This window comes from Pelecanus crispus, chromosome 1 (genome assembly GCF_030463565.1).
Source record: "Pelecanus crispus isolate bPelCri1 chromosome 1, bPelCri1.pri, whole genome shotgun sequence".
Classification (NCBI taxonomy): Eukaryota; Metazoa; Chordata; class Aves; order Pelecaniformes; family Pelecanidae; genus Pelecanus; species Pelecanus crispus.
In genome coordinates, this window is record NC_134643.1 from 81,981,055 (window position 1) to 81,994,532 (window position 13,478).

General features: G+C 37.3%; 1 protein-coding gene across 6 annotated transcripts in view; it reads right to left on the reverse strand.

Annotated features, from left to right (window-relative positions):
• Window positions 1–10,298, reverse strand: part of LRP6 (LDL receptor related protein 6) — a 111,911-nt gene extending 101,613 nt beyond the window's left edge. For all 6 annotated transcript variants that reach the window (XM_075727897.1, XM_075727896.1, XM_075727895.1 and 3 more), the window contains exon 1: window positions 10,264–10,298. The gene's annotated coding sequence lies outside the window, so the exon portion shown is untranslated. The remainder of the gene's footprint in view (window positions 1–10,263) is intronic.
• Between the last annotated feature and the right edge of the window lie 3,180 nt (window positions 10,299–13,478).

Here is a 13,478-nt window from a genome sequence, read left to right on the forward strand (position 1 = left end):
GCCATCAGTTCTGGCCACAATAAGCACATTATTAAATGCTGTTTAAAATAGCGTGTCAGGCTATCACAATGAAACAACAAATTGTTTAATCAGGAAAGCACGGTAAAATCAATGCACAACCCATACTTTATACAGTTAACAGAACATTTGTGTGAGATTTCATGATCAGGTGAAGCACCAGTTTACCAACATACGCACAATAAAACCAGACAACTCTGGATTGTTACCAACTGCTCAAGCTCCATCATATTTCAAGTGTTTACAGTAAGAAATAGGCAAGTTCTGTTTTACACATCTGAAAGCATTCTTCCAGGATCTTCTTACAGTTCGAGACCTACTGGAGCCCACTACTTTACAAACCACATGTACCTCTGCAGCAATTTCCCCCCCCCCTTAATTTTTACCTCAGACTAACCATGCTTATATCTAGATCTAAACATGTGCTTCACAGAAAGATTTTTTTAATGTACACAAGAAAAATGCATGCTGAAAATAAAAAAGAAATATCAAAATAGCATCTTTTATTTCAGCTTACTCAGATGTTTGCCAGAGTTTAACTTAAAATTTAGACAATAAATAAGATACAGTTTTATTCTAAAACAAATAAATGCATTTTTAGTAAAAGAACCTTCTGCTCAAGAATTGGAGATATTTCTATGCATCACTAAAATACACAGCAAAAGAATCACACAAGCTTAATTTGCAAGACAGCTTGCTTTAATTTTAGGATAATTTTTAACAACCTGCTACAGCAGAGATAATGCTTACTCTTTAAATAAGAAAAATAAATTTCACACTTACATAGATTTATTTAGAGAAAAAACTCTCTGACTTAACAGTGCTCTTAGTTGCATAATCTCCTATCTTTACCGCTTCTTGCTTGAAGTGACAGAGAAAACTTAATACAAGTAATACTTCACACCAAAACATGGAATTAAGATGTAAAAGTGAGAAATGACAAGGTTCCCATGAGAAATGAAAATGTAAAGCATGTGTTAAACAACCCTGGGGAAAGAAGGGGGGGCGGGAAGAGACCCAGAATGGATGCTTTTTTTTTAATTTTAAAAAAAAAAAAAAAAAAAAAAGAGAGAGAGTGGTGTAAGAAGGATTCTAGTTAAAGCATGAAGGTCCAGAAAATGTGTTACTATTCTTTATATTACTACTCATTAGTCCAAGGGAAAAAAGATTTCCACATTTATGGGGGTTTGGGTTGTTGGTTGGGTTTGTTTTGTTTATTTGGTTTTTTTGGGGGGGAGTTGGTTTGTTTTGGGGGTTGGTTTGGTTTTTAGGTTTTAAGGTACAACACAATTAGCATGACTCAAGTATGAGATACAACTAACTAGACACAGACACCGCAAATACATATTGCATATACATTCTCACCCACACATATGCATTTAAAGCACACAATTTAAAATAAAGACTATTACTGTGGAGCAGCATCACTGGCCCATCTGAAGTGACTGTTCCCACAGACAAGGCTCAGGTTTTTCTACTGCTTTCTTTTATTAGGAAACAACCACAACTGGGCCAGATGTTTTCAAAACAGCCTGGAAGGGGGCATCCCATACCGAAGAAATGGACAGACCAGAAACTCAGAGAGGCTACAGTAATACAATGAAGAGTTAAATGGAGTAATTCTCCAAGCATCAAGCAGAAATCCAAAGCACTAACTTTTGCTTGGCTCAGCTCATTTTCACGTCTTTTATATACAGATCCTGAAACAGTAGAATTGTACTGCTTCAGATACAGGCCCAACTAACAACCCTGGCATGCTCACTGTAACGTGAACAGTCTTCTCCTGTCCTGGGGTCACCGCGCAAGTTCCAGAAACACTTATTTAGGTATTTTATTAGGCCACCTCGCAATTTATGTCCCTGGTATGTCCTCTGTTCTTACTAGCTGCACTGTAAAAGCTGCATTTGCTTGATGTCCTCTGTACGATGTACTATCCCGTGACATTTTATCTGACCATTCTACAGAGAAGACAGTACCAAAATACACTCATTCTCCACAGGGATAGTCCTATTTTATCCAGGAACGCAGCCAAATAAAGATGGTTCTTCCATAGACTTTTTCCTTTGTTAATCATGCCAAACTTTCATACAGCGGAGTGCTATGATTTTCATTTTTTAATCAAACTTAATCCATAGTTTATTTAAAGAATATTATCGGTCAGTTTCAAATTATGCTAGCAAGTGGATTTATCAGCTTTCTTCAAGAAATGAGCCACAAATCAATCTTTTTTGTCAACAACATAAATCCAACTATCAACTTCCTCCAGAGGAACAAAGGCCACTTTCTGCTCCATTTTCTACAACACAGATCAAAACCTTTGGTCTAAAGTTTGAACTGAACTTTAAACTCTAAAATGGACACATTTCAGTCACTCCCCAAAACACTGAGGGCCGGGGCAGGGGGCGTGCGCAGGGAGGAACCCAAACCACAATCAACCAATCCTATCTTGATTTTAAATGAAGAAAACATCAGATTTTTTTTTTCCTCCAGCATTCCTCCTTCCATCTGCACACTCCACAAGCCCATGAACAAGCAGACTCATTAACAGTAAGGCCAGACACTACCATGCTCTTCTCATGCACTGCAACTCACACTGAGTCTACATTACACGTTTCTGCTGCAAATGCACTTGTCAGGTGTACAATGTGTTGGCCAATACATTGCAGCAAAAATTGTGAGTATAATCTCATCTTATGGCAGAAAGTGTGTTTTTGATAGTGAAGCTTATTTAGAAAGGGAAGAAGATGGTTGCAGGATGAACAAAGTAAACCACACTGCAATAAGCTGTATTTGCTAAAGGCTAATTTTGACAATAAATTTCTTCTCATGCAGATCAGCTTTAACACACGTTGTCTGTAAGGCTCATCATCATTTCCAAAAAAAATCTCCTCTAAAATATCCTGCCTTGAAATAGTAAAGAGATTACAAACAAAACTTTACCCTAAGATGAAGTATAAAAATAATTTCTTGCAGCAGTTTGCAATTATTAAGCTGAGTCAGCTGCAATGGTTTTAGTGAGCAATTGAAAGGTCTCTCCTACAAGTCTTATTAGATGTCATGAATTCTGAAGTAACAATTTCCTGACAAACACCGCCAAGTTATGTAAGTTATATTTGGGGGGAGAGGGGATTATTTGGTTTTTTTGTGACTCTGGCCCCTTCCTCAGAAATAGCATGGATATTCCTCTGAAGCCACTCTGATTCCTTAACAGCAATGCTACTCTGAACTTCTCAAACAAGAATGCAGAATGAACAATATATCAGATTATAACTCTCTACTGTAAATTAATATGGCCCCTTTTGTTCCTGTTAATAGTTATTAAAAGTTGTCTTAGGATTATTTTAATTTTTAAAAGTGTGTGAACAAACGTTTTTTAATTAACATCTAGCTAGTAATGCTTACCAGGAGTCTAAAATCATGATTTTAAAAATCATTTTCCTTGTGTTCACTCTGCATAAAGTTTCATTCAAAATACTGTTAGTGAAAACTTGTTTGTTCACAATTTATTTTCTTAAATACAACAGGTCTGCATAGTCTAGACTTAGATGGTAAGTTATAATTGCAGGGACTGAAAATGCAGATAAACAGAAACATGCCCAAAGACTCATCACCAGAGGTTATTCACACAGACCAGAAATTACTACCTCAGTTTAAATACTTGGTTCTAACTTATTAAACAAACACTGCATGCAAATATCTGAAGTATACATTGATACTTTACAGCAAGTTGCATAAAGTTTACTAATTCTTATCACTCTTATCACTACTGCACTGAGGTACGCACTAAGGGACAGGCCAAATCATACCCTTGAATGTTACCTTAAATTGTCAACAGATTATCATTTATCCTACCATATTCACATGCCTCACCAGAACAGGTCCAAAACTGAAGACACAAAGTGAAAAAGAGACAATTAATTTAGTGTTTTGACAAACTCTACAGCGTTTCAAGATGCTACTACCTTATTCACAGGAAAGTTGGCAGAAGGGAAAGCGCAGCCCTCAACTGATCCAGTCCACAGTCTTGTTTTCTAGCCCAAACACTGAACAAAGGAGGTAGGGATGAAAGGCTATTTTCAAACTTGCCTACAGCTAAAAGCATCTATAATTTTAAGATACCTGAGTCTATTAGAAAAATGTTTGTCCTGCACAAATCAATTCTGTGCACTCTAGTTTGATTTCTAACAAGCCAAATCTCTCCCATCTCCTTCCACAAAGAGAAAACAAGGTAAAATGCCTGGTAATTGAAGAAAATATATTAGTGAATATATGTTCCTCTGAGTTCCTGGCAACCTCTGGCAGCAGGGTGAGGATAGGCAGTCAATGGCAGTAACATCGAAAACCAGCACAGCAAGATTTACAAGAGAGGTCACCTCTCCAAGCCTTCACTCTGTTTTAAATATGTGGGTTTCTGGTTACTTTCTGGTTACCTTCCTTCACCTCCCCCTTCAGATGAGGCAAACAGGGAGGAGGAGAAAGAAATTAACATTTTGAGCTGTGCAATGAAATGACAGCTTTACAATTTTAGCATCTAGCCACATGGAAATATCCTAGCATTAGAGTGGAAACCAGCATCACATGAACCATACATGACAAATCTCAAACAAACCTTGCAAAGTTTTGGGAAAGAACCTTTCAAGATGAACAGACTGTCAATGAGATTAAAACAAAACAAAAAACCACCAAAACCTAGAGCTAATATTCAGCGCTATTACAGTAAGTGAATAGTGTCTGATCTTGTTCCCAGAAGCCACAAAGATCTTCATAGGACCAAAAGCCAAACCCCGAACACCTTATACTTCAGAAGCAGAGTAGTTCTGGGGCAGGAGATGGCAAGGACATTTCAGATGCCATGCTAGCCTCTTGCAGGATGAAGTGCTGCTTTGCATGCAGTTGAATTTTGAATCATGCACTATAATCCTGGCCTAGACAATCTTCTCTGATTTGTAGTCTCCCATGCCTAGAGATTCAGGTCACCCAACAGTCCCTGTGCCAAGATCATTCAGCTACTAGTGACACCAGTGCTACATCTTCCAAGAGTTACATGCAGCTCCAGAGCAAAGGCAGGCTACTCCTGATGCAGTGTCATCAGGACAACCTGCGCAGTACTACTGCAGTCTTTTGTGTTAGCTTCATTATCTTTAAGTCACCAAAAAATACCTTTTGGTTTGTTCAATATCCTAGCTGTTACCAGAATTTAGTGATGTATTTGCAACCAACAGCATCTTCTGATCAACAGAGCCTCCTTAGGTGAAAAAAGATTAAATACACCTTACAAATCTATGTGCCAACACCACAGCAGTCTGCAGATTTTGTATCAGCTTAACACTTGCATATAAGTCACCTATAAAACCTCAAAATAAACTCCTTACTGCACAGGCCAGGCTATACGGCAAACGATTAGCTGAGTGCACTGATCTGCTGCCTGTGAAATACGTTAGTATCAGCACAGGAGCAGAAGAAAGATTTTCAGCCAGAAGCAATCTGCTCAAGGGAGAGGTGGCATCAAGCAAGAGAATCTATAAAGCCTTCAGTTATTTGCATTATTTTGGGAGTTTACATGTAAGGTGCCATTTTATATAATACTAACTTGCATGCAAACACAAAACCCTTCACTGAACAGGTGAATTTACAAAGAAATTCTGAATTTTTTCATTTTTAAGATGGTTTTCCCCCAAATCAAAGATACTGTAACTGTTATTAGAACTGTCCATTTTCTTTTCCTTATATTGTTACATAACATCTACCACTCAGCAACAAATACTACCAGTTCCCATGAATCATTTGTTATGATGTGCAGATGTAAGGCCTGAACTACAATTGCTTTTGTGCTTAACATGCTCAGACACAAGTTTCCAACTTTCAAAGAAACAAAAGTAGGTCCATAAAGAAAGTAAGTATATGTATTCTCTGCAGAGGTTTTGCATGAAAAAAAAAAGAGAAAAGTCTGCTGGGGGAGGAGTATGCGTTAAATCTGAAGATCTTCCCCAACATGCAAAGTACTTCATTCAGAAATCAACTTCAGTTGTCATAAAAAGTGTTGCAGTTCTTTGTAATTCCATTCATTAACTGAAAACCTTTACAACCCAAAAGCTTTACAAGAATTTAACAATTAAGGTAACTCTATCGAGTCACTTGATTTAAAACATGTCCTGAAAAGTAAGCAATTAGTCAGCACTTCCAGGAGGCACTTAAAATTCCCTTTGTGGTGAACAATACGTCTAGAATTAAGAAAAGCCAGTTCATTTTGATAGTGCTTCTTATGAAGAAAACTGATCAAGTTGCCTAAAGGGTAAATTTTGGGCAACTGTAACAATGATAATGAAGTCTTTTCCCTGAGGACAAAAGGGCTGTAGAAATTAAAAAAATACTAAGGAAAGAGCAATACAAATATACAATACTGCATTTTCAAGCAGTACTTGCTCAAGAATCTGAATAGATATGCGTTTGTTTTTTTTTTTTTCATCTTGAGCGCTGAAGCAGAAAAATCTCTTTTCCGCGTGCTCAATTTTCATGTGAGCAGTTCGTAAGTCTGGTGCTCTCCTGCACTTGGTGGTCTAACACCTGGTCCTCCCCTGGCAAAAAGTCAGCATTAAAGTGTCAGAGTATGTGTTATTCCCAGCTGCTGATCTTATTAAGAGGGTCTTATGTTTAACACAGGTCAGGAATAAGCAGTTTCAGAAAGGATGACTAGGACCAAGAAGTGTTCCTGAAACTCCCTGTACCCCCCCAGCTCACTTCAAAAGAAGGCTGAACAAGCACCCCATTCCCTTCCTCTTCATTTGAGGTCCCTTCTCCTCTCTCCTGGTGTACACACATACAATATTTTATTGAGTATCAAGACAACTAAAATAGAAAAAAGCAAAGTAAGTTGTAGTGTATGAACATAAGAAATGAGAAGCTCAAATCTCAAAATGGCCAGTAGGAGATGGCCAGTAAGAGGAGTCCAGACATTTTAGATTCTGATGGCTTCCTAGACAAAAGTACCAGAGTAAAATTAGACTTGGCCGCTGTGTTTCAGTTACCAACTGAGAAGTATTTTCCATTAGTAAATGTACTGCATCTCTCATTATTGATAACAGACATGGGAACAAAGTCTAACTTCTAGTCCAGTATTTCAGTTATACATATAACCTCACACACAATTAACAGATAGGTTTGGCAGTGGTAGCAAAGGCTGCCCGAACCAGTTATTCTTTAATCACCACTACTGTTGCCGTAACACACTCTGAAAGAGTCCAATCACATTCCTCTGAACTATCACAACAGCACTGAATTAGTGACCTTCAGAGAACAACCACTGAGTATCCTACAACAGCCAGGTCACTAAAAAGACCAGAGCATTGATGAACCATTTAATTTTTTCTATATGGGACACTGCCAAGAAAATGCATTATTCATGACTAGATACTCGTGCTTATACTGTTCTTAACATTTCATTTCAAAGTAGGCATTCTCATGTTTTCAGTAAGATAGATACATATAATAAATATACGTGTACACACAAGCACAGAACAGTCGAGTAGTTTGGTACTTAAAGCAACTTGATCGTGAAATACTTGATGTATCCTACTTTAGATCAATTACATCTGACAAGTAAACTTTAATGAAAAATTGAACTTGTGGGTAATGATGACCTTAGTGTAAATTTTGCTGCTAAATAATTTCTTTTCATGAATTGCAAGAGTTTATAAAACTGTATCTGGAATAACCATCAACTGAGCATAACAGGAGACGGATTAGACTGGAGGAAAACGACAGGGGTTTTGCTTTTCCAAGTTTTGGATTTTATTAACTGTTCTTAAGATCCTTTTATGGCTTATTCCTACCACTGTCTGCCATGCAACAGTGTGAAACCAAAAGACATTTACAGGGCTAAAAGAATGTAAATATTAGTGAAAGAAGCATGCATACAAGAACAGTTCAGGGATTTTTTTTTTTTTTAAATATCCCTGTGCTGATGCCACCCTTCCACCTATATTTCAAGCTTTAGAGGAAGTTCTGAAATGTAACCATATTTATTAAAAGCTGAGAGGTTTTCTGTCATAAAACTGCATAAGAGAACTGCAATTTTTGCAACTGCAATACATTAAGACAGAAAGTGGGTACTGTGTTACCTTCCTAAAACATACCCTTCATATAGCAACTTAGAAAGTGACCTCTACAAAGATTTAGAAGGAAAAAAAAAAAAAATTTGTCCTTCAGTTACAGTTGTTGGAGGGTTTTTTTTGTTTTGGTTGGGGTTTTTTGTTTGTTTTGGGGAAGGGGGGGTTGTGTTTGGGTTTTTTGAGTTGTTTTATTTTAAATCTAGGCATATTGAAGTGTTTACTCCTACTGCTTTAACAGATCATCAGTATGGAAAAAGTTATGACTTGACTTTACCTTTGATCTATTTCATTTTTCTTCTTGTAGTTTCCTCTTTGTTAAATTATTATGAAAGAGTGCAAGAGTACGCAATCATCTAGTTTTGATCACTGAGCATATTACTGTGCATATTCAGAAAATACAAATATTCTTCTAAAAAAGACCAACTGGCTTGACAACAGCGCATTATTCCTAACTAACAAGAATCTCTGTCTCTCTGGCTACAAGCCAAATCAAAACTACTTTGATTGTGTTTTTCCTCCCTTTTCTCTCAGTTTTGGGATGGTGGGTGGAAAGGGCACGAGTGTTACATCTTTTATTGCATTCTTCAATGGTTTTAGAATCTAGTAAGATAAAACTAATGCTATCATTGACTCAAATTTATAAGTTGTAAAGAGATAGGAAAAGCATAAATCCTTTTGTTATTTCCAAAGCTGGAAATACAAGTAATGCAAAAGAAACATCTTTCCTGTTTATATATTGTCAAAGGCCTATTGAAACTGTGGAAGAGAACATTCAAGATATGGTATTTCGCTGAAGTTCATGAAAGAAGCCATGTTTTACAAAGAGACTTTCTTCTTTTGGAGGAAAAGACCCAAACACGCAAGTTCAACAAATTATCATGTAAAGAAGCTGCAAGCAGCTAGAACAGCCCTCATCTTTCCAAAGAAACAATGGATTGATTTCTCCTCCCAAAAATTTGACTGAAAAAAATATGTGAAATGGCAGCATAACAGATTCAGTTTCTTGCTTGTTCAGGAAAAAAAGATAGTATAAATAAGATCTATACTACAGATAAAAAAAACCTACTGAAAGATTACACAGCATCAAGGATATTCCATTAGTCTTCCACTTTGGGAGACCAGTCTCTTTATCACAGATTACTACCTATGGGGTAATCTCAAGTTAACCATTTACATAACATCACCAAAAACACCACTGAATTTAGCACTTCTGGCAACCACAGCTTTGTCCCAAGAACAGAACAAAAAGATTATACTGTAAGTCACATCCATGGACTGAAATGAGAGCTGAGAAGAATTAAACCTGTTCTAGAATGGGCTAAGCCAAAACACAGGACTTTTTGAAACAAAAGTTCCCTGAAGGGGTGGGGAGAGGAACCCTTCTGTAAATTTTCTGGTTAAGTGCTAAAACATATTTAAAATTGTTATTAATATGGTGTATTGACTTCTCTCCTTTCTTCTGCTATTTCAATAAAGCATAAATATCAACAATGAACAAAGCTCCAAAAAACTCCACTACCTGACACTGCAGAGAGGCACAAGCCTGTCCACAGGCAGCTGATGGCCTTTCAAGCAGATTATATCAGATTGTACATTAGACCTCCTCCATTTGTTTGAACTTCTCCAGTGTTTGTTTCTTTTCAAAAAAAAAAAAAAAAATTTAAAAAGAAGGTGGTGAAGCACTGGAACAGGTTGCTGAGAGTGGTAGTGGAGGCCCCATCCCTAGAAACACTCCAGGTCAGGTTGGACGGGGCTCTGAGTAACCTGATTAACTAGTTAATGATGTCCCTGCTCACTGCAGGGGCTTGGGCTAGATGATCTTTAAAGGTCCCTTCCAACCCAAAGCATTCTATGGTTCTAAGATTCATTTCTGTTCATCTTCTGCACTACTGCCAAAATAAGTTTCTAGTACTTTTTGAAATGTCTGATGATTCCTAGTTGTTCACAAACCAATATGAATGCAGTTTCAGAAGTGCAAATTGTTTTCAAATCACACTAACAGAAAGAGAAGCAAATAATACAAAATGACTTACGATAACTTTGATAACAGTATCATCGCTTATTTAAAATCATTCAACAAACAAGAAGTAGCAGAAATTTTAATAGTTGTAATTATTTTGTTTTAACAAAGACTTACCCTCTTGCAGGATCTAAAGCAATTGCTCTGGGTTGATCCAATTCTTGCCAAAACAAAACTTTTCTCAGTGATCCGTCTAAATTAGAAACTTCAATCCGATTTGTTTCAGAATCTGTCCAGTATAATTTCTCTCCCAGCCAGTCACATGCCAGCCCATCAGGTGACAGAAGTCCAGAAATGACCACATTTTGTACACTCCCAGATTTATTGAATTCTGTTCGTTTAATGGCTTCTTCACTTACATCACTCCAGTATATCAACCCCTTTACAAACACGAAGTCCACTGCTGCTGCGTCCTCTAAGCCACCCACAATCACCGTGGCATTCTCCTTCCCGTTTGCAGCATCCACCAGTCGCAGATCACGTCGGTTCGCGTACAGCAACAGTGGGGCAGCTTTAAATGGGAGAAATAAGGGGTGGGGGGACAGACAGATGCATTAACACCACTCACATTAAGTATAACTTGCACTATGATGGTGCATCAGGCCGTAACTACTAGTTTAAGAAATTTTCAAAAAATAAAAAAAAAAATGGTGGGGGGAACATTTTGAAGTTTGACTAAAAAGCACCAACTCAAAGCCTTTCAACAGTGCTACAACTCAAGATGGTGACTTCATAATGGGCAACTCAATATGCTGGGCTGTGCATTATTAAAACAAGATTAAAGAAGAAGGGAGAGAACAGAGAAAAAGGAGTTTTGAAGTGCCCAAATGACACTGTTCTGTAGAGAAGGATGCTTAAATAAGAATCTGAAAGACAAGCGTAAAGCAGTTTTCTAAGCACTCCGTGCTGGCCCACCTGAGCAAAGATTCTTTTTTTTTTTTTTTTTTTGCTAGAATTTAGTAATATACACCCCACCTCTATAAAAGCATAATTCATGTCAAGTGATCAAAGCCACCTGTGTGTTGATACTCTCCAAAATTATACATCTCGGACATTTTACATATAATACATAAAAATACAAAATTCATTGCACAGCATGAGATGAATGTTGTTTCAGAGTGTTGACATTGGTATGAGGAGTTAGGGAGAAAAATAAATGTACAGGAATGGACAACACTGAGTTCTTTCAAACTCAGCTCTACCACTCCTGCGTAGTTGTCTAACACAAAGCCTTTATTTTATATGCTTTATTTGCTTGCTCTATTGGTTTGCACAGTCTGTGTATTTTTCATACACAACAGCCAAGATGACTAATAAAAAGCAGTAACCATGAAAACAGATAGTTTCTTAAATGTAATATGGCTGTTTAATTGTCCTTAACCACAAGCTATATATAACATTATGAAAATTCCAGCCTCATTCCTACTTCAACAAAAGGTTAAGAAAAATACTACAATTGTATAAAGCAGACAATCACATCCTTTTAAACCCACTACCAGAAATACATTTCTACCTTTCCCTGTGTTTATCCAGGCACTGTAGCAACAGAGCTGTACAGCAGCATTTAGATACATACTATGATTGGCATACTAAATGCTCCTCTACATGTCACCACACAAATTTAACAAAAACCTTGCAGATTTATTCATCAGCATAGGTGGGCATTTTAAACTTCTGGCAGGATATATGTCCTAACCAAAAGGCTTACATTTATAGAACCAAAGGTGTGCATGGTTGAATAATGTCAAGGGCTATACTGCCAGAAAAGATACAGTTCCTTGTATGAGAAACTCAGACTGAAATTAGAAATACTAACACACACTTCAGAAAATTCAAAAGCTAGTTTCCAAGATCAGACTACTCCCCTCATTACCACAAAACTGTTTATTAAAGACACTGCCACACAATGTATTGGGAGAAACTGAAGGAACTAAGAAGTTCCTTAATCTACCTCCAGATAAACCAGTTCTGCTATGTATGTTTGGAAGCTTTTTGTTTTCTTCCTTTTTAAAAAAACAAACAAAAAAACTAAATTAAGCTGTCATCCTAACTTTAGAAACACTGAATATAAATTGATTTATGACAATCTTTAGATAGAAAGTTAACGAAATGGGGGGAGGAGAGAAGCTTTGTTGTTTTTAATAATGCTAGATTTGTATTCCCCCCCTCCAGAAAGCAAGTTTTCATTGTGCAGCAAAACATTCAGTTTAGAGATTATATTTCAATGGAGAAGGGGTAGACTTCTTTAAATTAGAAAGCAGAATCCTTATATTAAGTAGGTTTATTACCTTATTTTGCTATCCCCTCCCCTTCCTTGCATAATTTCCCACCCTCTAAAGATTTAAAATTAATTACAGTAGAGTTTCTTGAAATGCAGGTTGCTTATGATGACTGCATTTTTCAGAAAAAAGTATTCGATAAACTGAAAGTGGTAAAAAAAGTAGATATGCAATAAACCCCTCTACTTTTTGAAGCCTGCATACAATTGTAACCTGAAAAATCTAGTTAATAGCCAGCTCAATGTCATCTAGTGCACCACAGGAAAGTGTGCAGCCAACTGGCAGAGCTCTCTCTAATAAGACAGCATGCCCAGCATTTGAAAAAAAGGTAAATCCATGCACAAATGAGTACAGGTTCCATTATTATGTGCAACACGGAGCAAGAGTACCCATGCACACAGCATGCACTGAATTGGAACACCAGGCATGTCAAGTGTTATCACTGAGGCCTGAAGGCACTGCTGAGCCTAACACAACCGCATTGCATAGGTTATTTACTCCTTGCTGGAGCTCAGATCTGGCTGAGGAAGGACTGCGTCCTTTTCATGAATGATACAACTTACTTGAATGACGGCTCAGAAGAAACACAGCTACACTTGCAATGTGCACTTTCATGCAGATTGATTCAAAGCCGCAACTTGTAACGCATTCTGCAGGGCTGGCAGATGAGGATATTAAGCTTTCCAATTTGTTGCGACATTCAGGAACGAAGTATGCATCACCAAAATAATAAAAACCAGGTTTGTTCCCCCACCCCCTCCAACCCTTCCCAGAAAACACGAAGGCTTCAATATCCTATAAAACCCAATTACTGAAGTTGGCAGCATTAGTACCTAGGATCATCTATTGCCATTTACTTGACTCAAACAGCAATGCTAAAAGGAAAATTGTGGCAGAAGATCCCATCCTGCTCCATATAACTCACTTTAAAAGAAGCACAGGACACTGAAAAGATGGCTTCCTTGAATAATGCAATTATGAACTACACTAATAGCCTAAGGGAAGAAGTCCAAGAGAAACTCCTTTCAAAGCTAGGCAACTATTTCACAGTTT